This window comes from Triturus cristatus, chromosome 1_2, assembly GCF_964204655.1.
Source record: "Triturus cristatus chromosome 1_2, aTriCri1.1, whole genome shotgun sequence".
Classification (NCBI taxonomy): domain Eukaryota; kingdom Metazoa; phylum Chordata; class Amphibia; order Caudata; family Salamandridae; genus Triturus; species Triturus cristatus.
The window spans coordinates 118,718,347-118,735,774 of NC_140580.1; the positions used below are offsets into that span (position 1 = coordinate 118,718,347).

General features: G+C 46.7%; 1 pseudogene across 1 annotated transcript in view; it reads left to right on the top strand.

Annotated features, from left to right (window-relative positions):
* LOC146866929 (lysine-specific demethylase 5B-like) overlaps positions 1-17,428 on the top strand; it is a 545,361-nt pseudogene that overhangs the window by 358,605 nt on the left and 169,328 nt on the right. Inside the window, exon 11 of the transcript XR_014966708.1 lies at positions 11,814-11,878. The product of XR_014966708.1 is annotated as a lysine-specific demethylase 5B-like (transcript). The remainder of the gene's footprint in view (positions 1-11,813; positions 11,879-17,428) is intronic.

The following is a 17,428-nucleotide window of genomic DNA, read 5'->3' on the forward strand; positions in this document are numbered from 1 at the left end:
AAATGCCTTTTTCTACATCTATTGAATAATCTGGTATTATGCCCTACAACAAAAGCACATTCCAAATATAAACAACACCTTGGCTCAGCCGATGGAAAGGCCTTTAATTGTATACAATTGAAATCCTATATCCTTTCCTCAGGAACAACATGAATACAAAATAATGCATTTAAAAATGTTATCTTGTGCAATTAATCAAATAATTAAGGCCACATTAGAGATTTCCCGGTGCACAGCAGAGTAAGAGAAGACAAGGCAGTCACTGCAAGGTGGCACTTGCCACGTGCAATTGAAAACAAGACTAGGCTTACCCATCGCCGGCTCTAGCGCTGGTGGCACCCGATGCGACAATCAGTTTTGGCGCCCCCACACCCAATGACCGCCTCCTCTGATTCTCTCACTTCCACAGGGCACAAGTGCCCCTCATCTCTTCAATCATAAGTTATTGTTAAACACAGTGCCCCCCTGAGGTCAGCACCCTCTCCACAGGCTAGCGCCCAGTGCGGCCGCACCAGTCGCACTGCCCTAAAGCCGGTCCTGGGCCTACCCATGTCAACCATAAAACTTTGTTATATTAAACACAGTACAAACCATTACATTCAAGTGTCTCTATTGTTAATTAAAATAATAAAATTATTAAATATAAAACCTGCTTGCCCATCATCTTGGCACGTTTACCTACCTAAGTTTGAGACATATGAACGGTCAGTGTGAGTAGCGTCTAGTATAGCCATATGCAGTCTAAGATGTTCCTGGCTGAGAGTATGAGGTAGCTTTGGTTACATGGATCCCAACGTGTTGAAGGGCTTGAGGATTATGTACGATGTGGAGTAGCGATGAACTGCTGGACAGAGTGGGAGGGATCTCGGCTCCTTGACCTTAATGAGGTCTCGGGAGTCACAGACAGACTGTGTGAGGGGCCTGGGCCACATGGAGAGATCATGAAGGGTATGTTTTGGCACTTGGATAGACAGTGTGATGAGACTGGGCCTTGGAACTGTGCAAGGTAGCTTAGAACCCATGGGCAGGCAGTGTATGGCCAATGAACAGACCGCATGAGTGGCACTGTCTAACAAGCTTGTGGAGAACGTAAGGAGCCAACACCGCAACTGGTAACTGGTACAGGAGTTTTAAAAGTAGTACAAAACTGGAAACCTTGTAAAGTACGGATTAGTCAAGCTTGCATGCAAGCTTTACACAAATCCATACAATTTCTCGTCATGACGTCTAAAGCATAGAACAGCAGGGAGAGTGAGGTGAAGTAGGAAGAAGGAGGAGGAGGAAGCTGCATATCTAAATATGCACTCAAGAATATCCATTTGCTCATGCAACATATAGACGTATATTACAGATTATAAATGATGCAGTCACGGAATCGCCTATAACCACTGGCCCTCGACACTGGCAATTGTTTTTTAATGATTTATTCAAGAAAAGAAAGCATAGCCTTAATATTCTAATACCGATCTGTGACCACTGTTTAGTGCAGTTTGAGGAAATCTGCCTTTTCAATCTAACTGATGCAAAACAAGCACTTAACACATAAAATACATAATGGGTGCCGTGTATAAGATGGTCCTATATTGCCATCTCAGAGTTCTCGTGACACTTATAAACTACACAGCCTTAGGCTTCGTGGATTATGATATGACCAGAGCCTGTCCTACTGAAACATTTGTGTAAGTGAGGGATGCTATCCACTTACCCCAGTGCCGAGTAACACACTTAATGTCAGATATTCGTGCAGCATGGCCAAACTAGGTGATCCGTGAAAAAAAGTAGTCACTAGATTCAGGAAATGCCCACCATGTGGCAGATCAGTAGGAAGCAAGAATAAGGGACCAGCAGAGGACATGTATAACATCACACGCTGGTTTTTTACACCTCCAACAAGAATCACTTGGGCACAGGCCACTATGCAGCTTATATGGCGTAAAATACCACTGAAGTACACATTTATAATAACGGAACCTAAGTCTAGTCCATCTCAGGACCCGGATGTACAACTTCAAGTGAGTTGATCATTTTTCCTTGGTTAGTTCGCAAGACAGCTGGGTTTGCCAGAAGAAACATGAGTCATGCTCCATGGGCTTCCAGAGCAGAACATAAACAAGCATTTGCAATGCAATAGGTCTCGCCTTTGCATAAGTTTGAGCTATTGGCATTGTAAATGACAATGCCTTTCATTTATGTGTTTTGAAAACCTGCAAGCGTGCGTAAACACACACTTTGCACTTATAGTCTTTGCTTACGAGAAGCAAGGCTGGCAATAAAAGAGGCGCAGTTACTGCCAGCCTTGCTTCTCGTAAGCAACGACTATAAGTACAAAGTGCGTGTTTACGCACCGCTTGCAGGTTTTCAAAACACATAAATAAAAGGCATTGTCATTTACAATGCCAATAGCTCAAACTTATGCAAAGGCGAGACCTATTGCATTGCAAATGCTTGTTGGTGAATATTTTAAGTTTTGAAAAGTCCACACTTAGAAGAAATTTCAGGAAAAGCCAGTCAATGTTACCCTATGGAGAAAATTGAGTTATCGGTTTAAAGGTAAGTACTCGACTGGCAGAGTTAAGGTTCTGGGCATAGCCTCAGGGGTCTCCCAGGGTCAGGTAGGTACAGTTGGTTCACCCTCAGCGGCACAAGGGCGGCCGGGTGCAGAGAGAGTTAGCCCAATGTTATCCTATGAGAGGTAGGGGGGGCCTTGGTTGGTGGCTGCTGACTAGCAGGCCACACGGCTGTGGGAGCTGGGCTCCTGGTCACTTACTCAGGGCAAGTGGGGAGGTAGATGGGTGTAGAGGTTACACTGCCAGGGCCACTCGGGCGGCTGGGTGCAGGGTGCTGGGTGCTTTTGAACCTTCGGGCGCTCAATTGATTTCAATGGGAAATCTCCGGTTTAGAAAAAGACTGCAAGCTGGTGCTGTGGAGTTCGTGTTTGACGAACTCTCAGCACCATGTACTCTTAAATGGCAGCACTGCACTTACAGTGCCCAGGAATGGACCTGGGTACTGTAGGGGCACAGGGCTCCTGCGCCCACACCACTGGCATAGGGCACCCAGCTAGAGGGGTGGCTGATGTATGCCAGGGCAGTGTAGGTGGTGGGCATGGCACACAGGAATGTGTGCCATGTCGACTGTTTGTTTTCTCTTGTACCCAGACACTCAGCCTGCAAGGGCAGTGTGTGTGTGTTAGGGTACAGGGCCTCTAAGGGTGGCACAATGAGTGCTGCAGCCCTTAGAGGCCTTCCCTGGTCACAAGGCCCTGGGTACCTAGGGTACCATTTGCCAGGGACTGACATGTGGCCAGGGTTTGCCAATTTGGGTTTTAGGTTTTTAGTGAAGGAACATAGGCCCTGGGCACCTGATTGGCAGGAGTCCAGGGCACACTCAGTCAAAGTAAATTCAGCAAAAAGTGGGGGCATACCATGCAAGAAAGATGGCACTTTCTCTCACATATAGACCCCACACAAGAAGAGGAAGCTGGACACACCAGACACTCCTGCAGTGCCTGTAAAGAAAAAAGACTGTGCCACTTCACCTATAAGATTCTTTTCTCCTGTTCTGCCTTCTAAACCTGTCTCGCCTCTACAACTTCCACCACATTCACCACCACAGGATGATGATAATGATGATTTAAGGGGTGGGGAAGGCAACAATGACCCTTTCCCTGACCCTGATGATGACACAGACACACCACAGGACGATTGGGATGATCATGATGACCCAATAGATCCCACAGACCTCCCTGAACCACAGCCATATCCAACAAAACCATCTCCCCCAGATGACAACATTGGTTTTGGTCAGCTGGTTAATAGAGCTTCTGTCTACCATGGTGTTCACATGCATTCAGACCCTGCAGACGAGGATTTCCTTCTAGACACCTTCGAACAGTCACAGAAGACTGTCCAAATACTACCAGTGCCAAAAGGGGTCATTAAACATGCCCCTGACATATTCAAAGACCCAGTGAGAGCTAGAATTCTCAATCCCAGGATTGACAAAAAATATAAACCTGCCCCCGATGATCCCATCTACATCAAAGGGAAGCTACCCTTAGACTCACTAGTGGTAACTAACGCTAGGAAACGCGACAACTCTCAAACCTCCGGTGACGCACCACCTCCGGATAAGGAATCTAAGTTGTTAAATGCCTCTGACAAGAGAGTTGCTTCCCAAGCAGCCAATCACTGGCTCATAGCCAACACCCAAGCATTACTTGCTAGGTATGATAAGGCTCACTGTGACAGACTAGAAACCCTATTACAACACTTACCTGATCAGTACAAAACCCAGGCAAATGACTTAATTCAAGAGGGCAAATTAATAACCAACGCCTCAATCAAGTGTCCCCTTGATGCAGCTGACACAGCCTCTAGGTCCATTAACACTAGTGTGCTACTCAGACGATATGCCTGGCTACGTATTTCAATCAGCCATTCAATCAGGAACAACTTTTTGGACCGGCTGTAGACACCACTCTAGAGAAGATAAAAAAGACACGGAGACTGCTAAATCCATGGGGGCATTACAGTCTCCACCCACACTTGGTTCCTTTTGTCGCTCCTTTTATAGAGGAGCATCCAAAAACATTGGAACAGAGACCACCTCCTCTTCCTACAAAAAAACCACGCAAACATCCCCCAACAGAGGATATTTTAGAGGCGGATACAGGGGAAATAACAAAGGGAGAGGCGGAGGTAACAACAACACACGTGCCTCCCCCACTAATAAACAGTGACTTCCCTCCACTCCATTCCACTCCGGTCGGGAGAAGACTTTCACAGTTCCTACCTGTCTGGGACTCCATCACAAAAGACAAGTGGGTAAGACAAATTATCCAGTATGGTTACTGCCTGGAACTTACAGCAACCCCACCCACCATACCACCCAAACAACGTCCAATGTCCACGGAATACCTTACACTCTTAAAACAAGAGGTTCTTTCACTGCTTCAAAAGCACACAATAGAGCCAGTTCCCTTACAGCACCAAGAAACAGGGGTTTACTCACTAGATTTCCTAATCCCCAAGAAGGATGGGACTCTTAAGACCAATACTCGACCTCAGACCCCTCAATCTTTATATACAGTCAGATCATTGCCATATGATCACTCTTCAACAAGTGCTCCCACTACTGAAACAAGGCGATTTCCTTGCCACACTAGATCTCAAGGACGCCTACTTCCACATTCCCATACATCCTGCCCACAGTAAGTATCTAAGGTTTGTGGTGGACGGACAACACTACCAGTTTACAGTCCTTCCATTCGGGGTAACGACCGCACCCAGAGTATTCACGGAATGTCTGGCAGTAGTAGCAGCACATCTCAGAAGACAACAAATTCATGTCTTCCCATATCTAGACGACTGGCTAATAAAAGCCAAGTCATTCAACAAATGTGTTCTACACACTCACCAAACCATCCAAATCTTACACAACTTGGGATTCACAATAAACTATCCCAAATCTCATCTCCAACCCTCTCACATACATCAGTATCTAGGAGCCACCATAAACACTTCCACAGCCCTAGCATATCCCAGCCCAGCCAGGATAACCAATATACAAGCTCTTATCACGAAATTTCAAGTCCAACACTCCCTTCCAGCAAGACTGTTCATGCAACTCATAGGCATGATGGCGTTCTGAATCTTCATTGTGCCTTATGCAAGACTTCAAATGCGTCCCTTGCAAGAATGTCTAGCACGTCAGTGGAACCAGGCTCACGGACAACTTACAGATCTGGTGTTGGTAGACAGCCGCACACATCGCTCTCTGAAATGGTGGAACATAACAAACCTGTCCAAAGGGCGGCCGTTCCTAGAGCCTCTTCCACACATAGTGCTGACAATGGACGCATCGCTCACAGGATGGGGAGCCCATCTCCTCGGCAACACCACTCAGGGCAAATGGACCACTCAACAGAAAGTGCTCCATATCAATTACCTGGAACTGCTAGCAGTGTTCCTAGCACTAAAATCATTCCAACTACATCTCCAGAACAAAACTGTCCTCATACGGACAGACAACATGACAGCCATGTAATACATACAAAAACCAGGAGGCACACATTCTCTCCAGCTGTCCAAGCTCGCTCAGAACATTTGGAGATGGGCCATTCCCCAGAACATATACCTACTTGCAGAACACCTTCCAGGGGTTCACAATCAAATTGCCGATCTGTTAAGTCGACAAACTCAACAGATCCACAAATGATAACTACATCCCCAAGTCCTCCTGCCCTTTTTCCAACAATGGGGCCAACCAGACATAAATCTGTTCGCCACACACGAAAACGCAAAATGCCCAACCTTCGACGCCAGGTTTCCCCACCCGGAGTCATAGGGCAATGCAATATGGATGAACTGGTCAGGCAGATTTGCGTAAGCTTTTCCGCCTCTCCCACTCATTCAATCAGTGGTACGCAAGCTCATGCAACAGTCTCTCAAACTGATCCTAGTAGCTCCCACATGGGCATGCCAGCCCTGGTTCCTAACACTACTGGAACTCTCGCTAGTTCCACACCAAAAACTGCGTCTCTCCCCGTCCTTATTAACCCAGAACCATGGAGAAATCAGACACCCAGATCCAAGTCAACTGAATCTGGCGATCTGGCTCCTGAAGTCCTAGAGTTCGGTTACCTCAACCTGCCCCCAGACTGCATGAATATTATGAAAGAGGCCAGAAGACCTACCACTAGAGCCTGCTATGCAGCAAAATGGAAAAGATTTGCCATTTATTGCTCTCACAATCATAAACCCACTGGATGCATCCATCCAGGACATCATTTGCTGCTTACTGCACTTGCAAAGATATAATTTGACATACTCATCCATACGTCTCCACCTAGCAGTATTAGCAGCCTACTTACAAAATCGACAACACTTGTCACTCTTTAGAGTACCTGCGATCAAAGCCTTCATGGAAGGACTAAAAAGGATTATTCCTCCCACATTACTACCCTCTCCAGTGTGGAATCTAAACATTGTTCTTACTAGGCTCATGAATCCCCCATTTGAACCTCTCCATAAATGCGAACTACAGTTCCTCTCATGGAAAGTGGCTTTCCTTATCGCTATCACATTCCTCAGAAGGGTAAGTGAAATCCAGGCTTTAACCATACAAGAACCATTCTTACAATTACACCATAACAAAGTGGTACTTACAACAAATCCGAAATTCCTTCCAAAAGTCATATCTCCGTTCCATCTTAACGAATCAATAGAGTTACCAGTGTTCTTCCCAAATCCAGACTCAGTAGCTGAAAGAGCTATTCATACCCTAGACGTATAAAGAGCCCTTCTTTACTACATTGACAGAACCAAATCATTCCGCAAAACAAAAACATTTTTGTTGCTTTCTCTCCACCACATAAAAGCAACCCCATTTCCAAATCTGGGATAGCTAGGTGTATAGTTAAATGTATCCAAATATGCTATCACAAGGCTAAACGCACACTAACGGTTCCCCCTAGAGCGCATTCCACACGCAAAATAGGGGCTTCCATGGCCTTCTTAGGAAACATTCCCTTGGAAGCTATTTGTAAGTGTGAGAAAGTGACATCTTTCTTGCATGGTATGCCCCCACTTTTAGCTGAATTGCTGAATGTACTTTGACTGAGTGTGCCCTGGACTCCTGCCAATCAGGTGCCCAGGGCCTATGTTCCTTCCCTAAAACAAACCAAACCCAAATTGGCATACCCTGGCCACATGCCAGCCCCTAGTAAATGGTACTCTAAGTACCCAGGGCTTTGTGACCAAGGAAGGCCTCTAAGAGCTGCAGCACACCTTGTGCCACCCTTAGAGGCCCTGTACCTTTACACACACACACTGCCTTTGCAGGCTGAGTGTTTGGGTGCAAGACCAAAACAAAGTCGACATGGCACACATCCCTGTGTGCCATGCCCATCACCTACACTGCCATGGCATACATCCGTCACCCCTCTAGCTGGGTGCCTTATGCCAATGGTGTGGGCACAGGAGCAGGAGCCCTGTGCCCCGACAGTGCCCAGGTCAATTCCTGAGCCCTGTAAGTGCAGTGCTGCCATTTAAGAGTACATGGTGCTGAGAGCTCGTCAAACACGATCTCCACAGCACCATAGTGGCAACACTAAAGACTGGGAAGTTTAGTATCAAACTTCTCAGCACATTAAACCCACACTGATGCCAGTGTGGGATTTAATGTACCCAGCACGCCAGAGGGCATCTTAGAGGTGCCCCCTGAAACCTAACCTACGAATCCACGTCTGCTCTGAGGCTGCCTAGGCTGCCACCCAGCAGACATGTTGCTGGACCCCTGGGTGGGAGAGCCCCTGCTCTCCTGGTCCTGCAACAATGCACATCCTGGGCAAGGTGCTAAATCTCCTCCCCCAGGATGGGCAGGGGGAAGCTTCAAAGGCATGCCGCCTCTGTGAGCTTCCCCAGGCCCCTGCAACCCCCCACTCTGGCGGGAAGCTTTGGCCGAAAACCCCAAATAAGGACAGGGGATGTGCCAGCCTGCCAACCCCACTCCTCAGGTGGGGGAGGCGAGGTGAATCACATCTCCGGGCTACCGCCATCTTGAAGATGGGGAGCCCTACCCTATCAGGACTAGGCTACTGCCCCCCTCCCACAGGAGAGAGGCAGGATAGGGGGTGTACCCACCCCAGGACGGGGACCCATTGGTCTCTGCCCTTCACCTACCTGTAACGCCCCTAAATCTAGAATTTAGGGGCACCCTGAACCTTCCTTCCCCAGATTCCAGATTCTGAAATTACAAGAAGAGCAAGAAGAAAAGAAGACCTGCCCTGCAGCTGCGAAGGAGAGGGAGACACCAACTGCTTTGGCCCCAGCCCTACCGGCCTGTCGACCTCGAACCTGCTCCTGCTCCAAACCCGGCATCTCTTGTGGCCAGCAACCTCAGAAACCCCGGAGGACCTGACTACCTTTGAACTCTGATCCCCTGGGACTCCCATGAGTAGAGGCTCTACTCAAAAACTACCTTTCACCCCTGGCAGCAGCCCGGAACCGCGATCCCAGCCCACTCTGCACCAGCCAAGCCTGGCCTGTGCCGGAGTGAACTAAACCCACGAGGACGACCCCACGGCGACTGTGACCCTGAGTCCGGCACCCAAGGAACCCCCTCGACAATCCTGAAGAAGCCTGCAGCCTCAGAACAGTGTGCCACCCCAACCGCGATCAACAGAGGGTAAGATTTTCCGACACCAAAAGGCACCCCGGCGCCCCACGGCCCTCTGTGTCCAATCCCGGGGTACCTACCTATCCTCCAATTACCCAACTTACCTCTCGAAGTGGTGGTGGCACCTGAAGAGTCCTCGTCCCCGAGCTTGCAGTCTTTTTCCAAACCGGAGATTTCCCATTGAAATCCATTGAGCGCCCGAAGGCTCAAAAGCCCTCTGCACCCAGCCGCCCGAGTGGCCCTGGCAGTGAAAACTCGACGCCTACTTACTTCCCCACTTGCCCTGAGTAAGTGACCAGGAGCCCAGCTCCCACAGCCGCGTGGCTTGCCAGACAGCAGCCACCAAACAAGGCCCCCCCATCCCTCATAGGATAACATTGGGCCTAACTCTCTCTGCACCCGGCCGCCCTAGAGCCGCTGAGGGTGAACCAACTGTACCTACCTGACCCTGGGAGACCCCTGAGTCTGTGCCCAGAACCTCACCTCTGCCAGTCGAGTACTTACCCTTAAAACGCAAACTCTATTTTCCTCTTAGGGTAACATTGACTGGCTTTTTCCTGAAATTTCTTCTAAGTGTGGACTTTTCAAATCTTCAAATATTCACCAAAAATCAGCCGAGTGACAAAAACGAATTTACTCACCTGCTCTTAGGTGAGCTCCCAGTGCTGGATCTTGGGGCCCAGCACAGACTCTGAAAAATACCCACAACTGTACTTACCCTTAACTCAATTTTCTTCTATAGGAAACCATTGACTGTTTTTCTGTGAAATTTCTTCTAAGTGTCGATTTCTGCAATCTTTAAATATTCTTCAAAAATCGTATAATATCTGAAAACGTAATTACTTACCTGTTTTGGATAAAGGTTCCAGTACTGAGTCTAGGCACCCAGTACTGGATTACAAAAGTAACGAGAACATACTGTACCTATAACCTGAATTTTCTTCCATAGGGAATCATTGATTGTTTTCTCTGAAATATTTTCTGTGTCAACTTTTAAAATAGCTAAATATTGTTTAAAAATCATTACAGTACTTAAGTCGACTTTCATCACTTGATTCTGAGAACTGACCCAGGACTGAATCTAGGATCCAGTCCTGGAATTACAAAAGTAATCTAAAAAGTAATCTGTTGCAAATAACTTGAATTTATCATTGAGCTCAATGTATTGTTGTGTTTAGAAATAGAGTTGCCTACTGCAACTACTTGTAACTGTTTACTAAAGTCTATTGCATATACAAAAGTATTTATATGAAACATCTCCTGTCGTGAAAGTATATTTTAATTCCAAGTGTTGGTTCTAAAATAAAACAATCAGTTGTGGTACCGGTGTTTTTTCAAAACCCAGACTCCGTAGCAGAGAGAGCTCTTCACACACTAGACTGCAAAAGAGCACTAATTTATTACATTGACAGGACTAAACCCATTCGAAAAACAAAACAGCTGTTTGTAGCCTTCTCCCCACCTCATAAAGGTAACCCCATCTCCAAAGCTGGGATCACGAGGTGGATAGTAAAATGCATTCAAATATGCTACCAAAAGGCTAAACGCACTTTAAGAATTTCCCCTAGAGCGTATTCAACACACAAACTAGGGGCTTCCACGGCATTCTTAGGGAACATTCCCTTAGATGATATATGTAAAGCAGCAACATGGTCTACACCACACACCTTCACCAAACACTATTGTGTTGACGTGCAGGCTAAGCAACAGGCTTCTGTAGGCCAAGCCGTTCTTAAAACACTTTTTCAAACTACTGCAACGGATACAGGTGACCACCGGTAAGGGAGACACTGCTGTACAGTCTATGCACAGTGTACGATTTGCAGCTCGTATGTCTCGAACGGAAAATGCTACTTACCAGTACGCATCTGTTCTTGGCATGTAGAGCTGCAGATCCGTACACTCCCACCCACCTCCCCGTAACCTGTATCTGTTCCAGTATTATCTTAATTAGATACATTCACATGGACATCTCTTCTATTTCTTACTGACTCCATCATTTCTCATCATGGCGAAAAACAATCTGAGGATGGAGTCGATGCCCATGAGCACTATCGTCCAAGGGAGGAGTCACCTATCACATGACTACAAAAGACTTCTCCCAAGACAACAAGGTGCAAGCATCCGAGCCCAACACCAGATGGTGATCTGTGCACAGTGTACGGATCTGCAGCGCTACATGCCAAGAACAGATGCATACTGGTAAGTAGCATTTTCCTTTACATTTCTGTACAGTGTACACTATACTCCAAAGTCCCAACATAAATTAGGGCTGCGAGCAGAGCAGATGCAAAATGCACCGATGTGGAATAATGGGTGCTGAGTTTTTTAGTTTAGCATGGCACGGCCAGTGGTTGAAAAGAACAAGAAAAAAATCTGGTCGGAAACACTACAGGAACTTTCCAACATAACTAACTGTAGCATTCAATTTTCTCCTTTGGTGACTCTGCTAGGGCTATGTGAAAGACCCACTCCCCACAGGAAACTGTGCACTCTTTGCTACTAGTGAAATTAAGAATTGCGATTCAATCACGGCTAAAGCACATTTGGGCCCTTTGAAGGATTTGACAGCAAGGATAAGACTTTATGGACACTCCAGACAATACTTCTGGATCTTTGCTAAATACTCCCAGATACAGTCTAGATGCATACATTCAATCTCCTTTTTCACCAGGACGTAACTGCATTCCTCTCCATGGTTTGTATTTAACTTCAATTCTATGAAATGTATTCCTTATGTACATAATTGGTGAGAGTGGTTGCCTTATGGCAGTGGTTTATGCTTTTGTGTGACTGGTTTTCTGGTCTGTTCAGCATACACGTGTATGGTATCTTGCTGAGAAACTCTGCATGGGCACCAGGATAGCTTCCTAATTTATCCCCTGTTCAAATCAAAAGCCTCTTCTACTCTCATTATTCTTTTTGAGTACATAAGTTTACCACTGACAAACAAGGGCCACCTTATTGTACTCCAAATTGTTATTGAAGATTCTCCCTTTAACGTTTTAATTTCCTCTAGATAGAGCGGATGAGCAGTCAAGACTTGGTGCTTCATGTGTAAGGGGGAAAGGTGCAGGGGCCAAAGCTTTTCTTGAGAGCCTGTCGGCGCTGTAGAAGCACGGGTCGCTGAACACTAAGTCTGGTTCATCTTGATTCGACTTAATGCCTGTTTCAACCACATCCCTACTCTCTCTCTTGCAGGTTCGTTTCCCATCCCTGCTTTCTCCCTTATCACTGTTTTATATCTTTCTCTAACTCGTACCTTCGCCCGTTGTCTCTTGCTATTGATCAAAGACGGAGGATAAAAAATAGGTCTTGGTCACCAGAAATCAGCGCAGGTACCGCACCTACAACTCTTTGTGGGGGAGGAGATAGAAAGCACTAAGGGCCATATGTAGGAAGCCCAATACCGGTCGGTAACGGCCGATTTTCAGTAAATATCCCGTTACCGACCGGTATTCAGGCTTTTGGTATGTAGGGGGCACATTTCAGGATTCGGTAATTTACCAAATCGGTAAAATTACCGAATCGGTAATTTTACCGATTCGATAAATACCGAATCCTGAAATGATATGTAGGGGGAGTGTGTGGTTGTTGTGGGGATTCGTTATTTACCACAAACTAAAAGTTGGTGGTAAATGACGAATAGCTGGAAAAAAGCATTTTTTGGCACTTTGAAGTGTGCAATGTGGCAGACATACATGCCCTTAGGGCATGTATGTGTGCCACATGTGCACACATGCAGGAATCAGGGGTGCAACAGGGTGTCACTGTGACACCCTGCCACCCTTGATTGTGCTCCCCCCATTACCGAATCAGTATTTACCGATTCGGTAATAGTAACTGGCTTCCCATTGATTCCTATGGGCTTCCTGGCCCATAGGAATCAATGGGAAGCCAGTTACCATTACCGAATCGGTAAATACCGATTCTAAATTTCCGACCCATTCCGAATTGGTAAATATTACCGATGGATTACCTACATATCATTTACCACTTCATAAATACCGAATCGGTAAAATTCGGTATTTATGAAGTGGTAAATGTTAGGCTACCTACATATGGCCCTATATATTTAAACAAGCATTCGCAAAGCCAATAGGTCTTTTATTGGCTGCCAGCATTTTGGTGTTGTGCTTTTGTCATTTGTCTAACTTTAGTGTTTGCGGAGCTGCGTGATACACTCCAATATCCAAATAAAAAATGGTAAAAATATGTTTTGGTCTTAGAAAGGACACGTTCTCACTGTAGTCCCTGGAACTAAAGGGCACTTTTTTGAGGGTGAACATGTTCCCTGTGAAAGAGCAAGATATGGTCACTCATATTGTAGTTAGCGCCAGTGGCTGAAGTAGACTGATCCATGCTGTAGTGGGCGGAACTAAAATGTGTCTACCACAACAGACCAATGGATGAAGAGAGCTGGTGGAATGCCCTTGTAAGTACACCATACATATAATTTGATTAAAATCAAAAGGACTTTGCTAACACCAGACCTAGAATAGATGGCTTTTACACATGGGTTAGTAAATATAGCAGATAACAATGTGATGTGCATTTAAAAGTAGCTGGTGCGAGTAAGGAGCCCAAACGTTTTAATACGTTTGAGCGCCCTTTGCTTTGTTATGGTGGTACAGTTAGGGTTAGGTACGCTTGATAAGAGCTATGAGACTTCATTTTAGTACTACAGTCCATGGAGCCAGAGGCACCAGGCAAAAACAATACAGTTGAATTACCTTTCTATGAATTGTCTGGTCCTCTGTGTCAGTGGTCTCCTTTCCTGATTCACCGCTGGGATCTAGCAGACATTTCAATTCCAAATAGTAAGCATCCCCTTCATCACAACTGTACCAACCAAATAACAGGCATGCCACCCCATCTGTCATTGTTGAATATTTTGTTGACATGCCAATGTCTTCACATCCAGCCTAGCATTCGCCTCTTTTAAAGCCTCTCCACATTCCAGTCATAAGCGGTTAGCAATCCAAATCCAACCCCCTGTGATTTCCTCTTCACCTCCAAAATGTTTACATTTTGTACCATGGAATATGGGCAGAACAAACATCTCTGTTTTTGATCTTCCTCAAGATTAACCAATCATTAAACTTTGCAGTGTAAACTTTTAATTCTGTTAACTGCCTCCTTAACTCTTTAGACTCCTCTGTCTTTCCGACTTTTACAACTCAGTTCTAGACTTGGTTCAAAATAAAATGGCCACATTGTCAACAGCACTGTTTGACTGATATACCCGAGGTGAGCCAAATACTTTATATGTGATCCACTTGCACATCTTTCCTTTACGTCTTGTATTTATGGTGACATCAGGTTATGGTGGAACTTTTCTGTTCGAGGCATATGAGCTGCAGATAACACACTTAGGATAGTAGATCGCCATCTGGTGTTGGGCTCGGATGCTTGCAGGTTGTTGTTGTCTTCGGAAGAAGTCTTTGGTCACGAGATAGGTGACTCCACCCTTGGACTATAGTGCGCATGGGCATCAACTCCATCGTTAGATTGTTTTTTCCGCCATTGGGTTCGGATGCAACTTTTCCGCTCCGGTTGGAAATATCAATTCCAAGCTTTTCGAAGCGCAAAACTTCACACAAAACATCAAAGCACCTTCATTCTCGACATCGATTTCATCGGCTCGATTCGGGACGTCGACGCGGGCCGCTGGGCCTATCCACACCGTGAGGCCTACGGCTCATGGAAAGGACGCCTTTCAAAAAATGCCCCCAGTGTGGAGCAAAATTTCCGCACAGTGACCACCACAAAGTCTGCAACCTCTGCCTATCACCTGAACACGACGAGTCCAGCGGTCCAGCCTGCGCATCCTTTCGATCCAAGAAGACCATCCGAGATCGAAGGGCTCGATGACACATCATGGCACAGAGAACAGCTCCGGAACCAGAGGACATCTTTGATGAAGGTCCCGATGTCCCGGAAGAAGAGTCCGAAGATTTGCAAATAATTTCTGAAGCAGACGACTCAGACGACCCCATCACTCCTGGGCAACGTGTGAGTACTACTGCCCCTGCCCCAACCCCAGCAAAACCAAAGGCATTGGTCAAGACTTTGCCTGCTGGCCCCAGTCGAGACCGAAAAACACCCTTCAGAAGCCCGCCTCCAGGCTCCGCTCCGAAGAAACATAAGCCTTCCGGTAGCTCGGGAATGAGCACACCGCATGTCATTGTCCAACCGGCACCGAAGACAAAAGACCACTCGGCACCGAAATCGGCTCCCAACGCCTTCGCCCCCGAAAACACCAAGGCCAATAGATAAACCGCCACCGAAGCTTCACAAGCCCACAGATACACCTTCGGCTCCGAGACCGACATCGGCACCAAAACCCTCGTCTGTACCGAAACCAACGGCTAAGGACTCTCATACGCCTCCTAAAGCCAAACAATCCACCGATCAACCAAAACCTCGATCGGAACCAAAAAAATCGGTACCGAAGACTGTTTCTGAAGAACAAGAACTTTTTCATCCAGATCCCATCGACCCAAGGCAGAAAAAGATTTACATCAACCCCAAGACTGGACATGTCACCGCGGTGTCCTGTAAAAAACGGAAACTGGACACGCCACCTGCCCCGGTTCCTGTAAACAGGAAGGACTCTGCAACATCCCCTATGCCTCCTTCCTCTCCTATACTGCCTCCTATCCCACCCCCTCTGCCTACGCCACCCTTACCTATACCCTCTCCATCACATACACCACCTCCACAGGATGATGATGATGACCTAGGGGGTGGGAGTGACCCTAATGATCCGTTCACGGATCCAGACACCTCACCACTGGATGATTAGGCATTCCCTCTACCAGACATGCCTGACCCTCAGCCATATCCCTCAAAACCATCGCCTCCTGACGATCACCTGGGGTTTGGCCAATTATTAAATAGAGCGGCACTTTACCACGGTGTCACAATGCACTCAGACGCACCAGAGGAAGACTTCCTATTAAACACTTTCGAACAATCTCAAAAGTCTGTACAAATTCTACCCATGATTAAAGGAGTCATAAAACACAGCCCGAAGTGTTTAAAGACCCCGTTTATGCCAGGGTTCTCAACCCAAGGATAGAAAAGAAATATAGGCCTGCCCCTGAAGACCCTAATTACATCAAAGGGCAACTCCCTTTGGATTCTTTGGTCGTTTCCAATGCTAGGAAACACGGCAACTCCCAAACCACAAGAGATACACCACCCCCAGACAAAGAATCCAAACTGTTAGAAGCCTCTGGCAAAAGAGTAGCAGCACAAGCCGCTAATCATTGGCATGTTGCCAACACCCAAGCCCTACTAGCACGCTATGACAGGGCCCACTACGATCAATTAGAGACTCTCTTACATCATCTGCCAGACCAATATAAGACCCAGGCAAATGACCTTATCCAGGAGGGAAAACTTATTTAAAATGCAGCAATTAAATGTGCGCTTGACGCCGCAGACACCGCCTCTAGAGCAATTAACACAAGTGTGCTCCTTCGACGACATGCGTGGCTGCGCATTTCAGGCTTTAAGCCAGAGGTACAAACTACAATACTTAGTCAGCCATTCTTTTTTTTCTTTTCTTTTTTCTTTTTCTTTTCATTTTTCACCACCCCCTCCCCTCCCCTCCCGGAAACTAAACAGAAGACCAACAAACAGCCATTCAATCAGGAACAGCTCTTTGGGCCAGCAAACACTGCCCTTGAAAAAATGAAGAAGGACACAGACGGCTAAGTCCATGGGAGCATTACAGTCTCCCCAACCACGTGGCTCCTTTCGGCGCTCTTTCTATAGAGGAGCCTCCAAAAGTATGGGAGTGGACACCTCCTCTACATACAAACCCGCTACACAAACATCCCCCAGTAGAGGATATTTTAGAGGCGGATGCAGAGGAAACAACAACAAGGGGCGAGGTCGCGGTAATAACAACACTCGTACCTTCCCTGCCACAAGACAGTGACTTTCCTCCACTCCCCCCAGACCATTCCACTCCGGTCCGGGGAAGACTAAAACAGTTCCTACCTGTCTGGAACTCCATCACAACAGACAAGTGGGTAAGACAAATTATCCAGTATGGTTACTGCCTGGAACTCACAACTACCCCCCCACACATACCGCCCAAGCAGCGTTCCATGTCATCAGACCATCTTACGCTCCTCAAACAAGAGGTTCTCTCATTGCTTCAAAAACACGCAATAGAACCAGTTCCCTTAGAACATCAGGGTACAGGGGTATACTCACTCTGCTTCCTAATCCC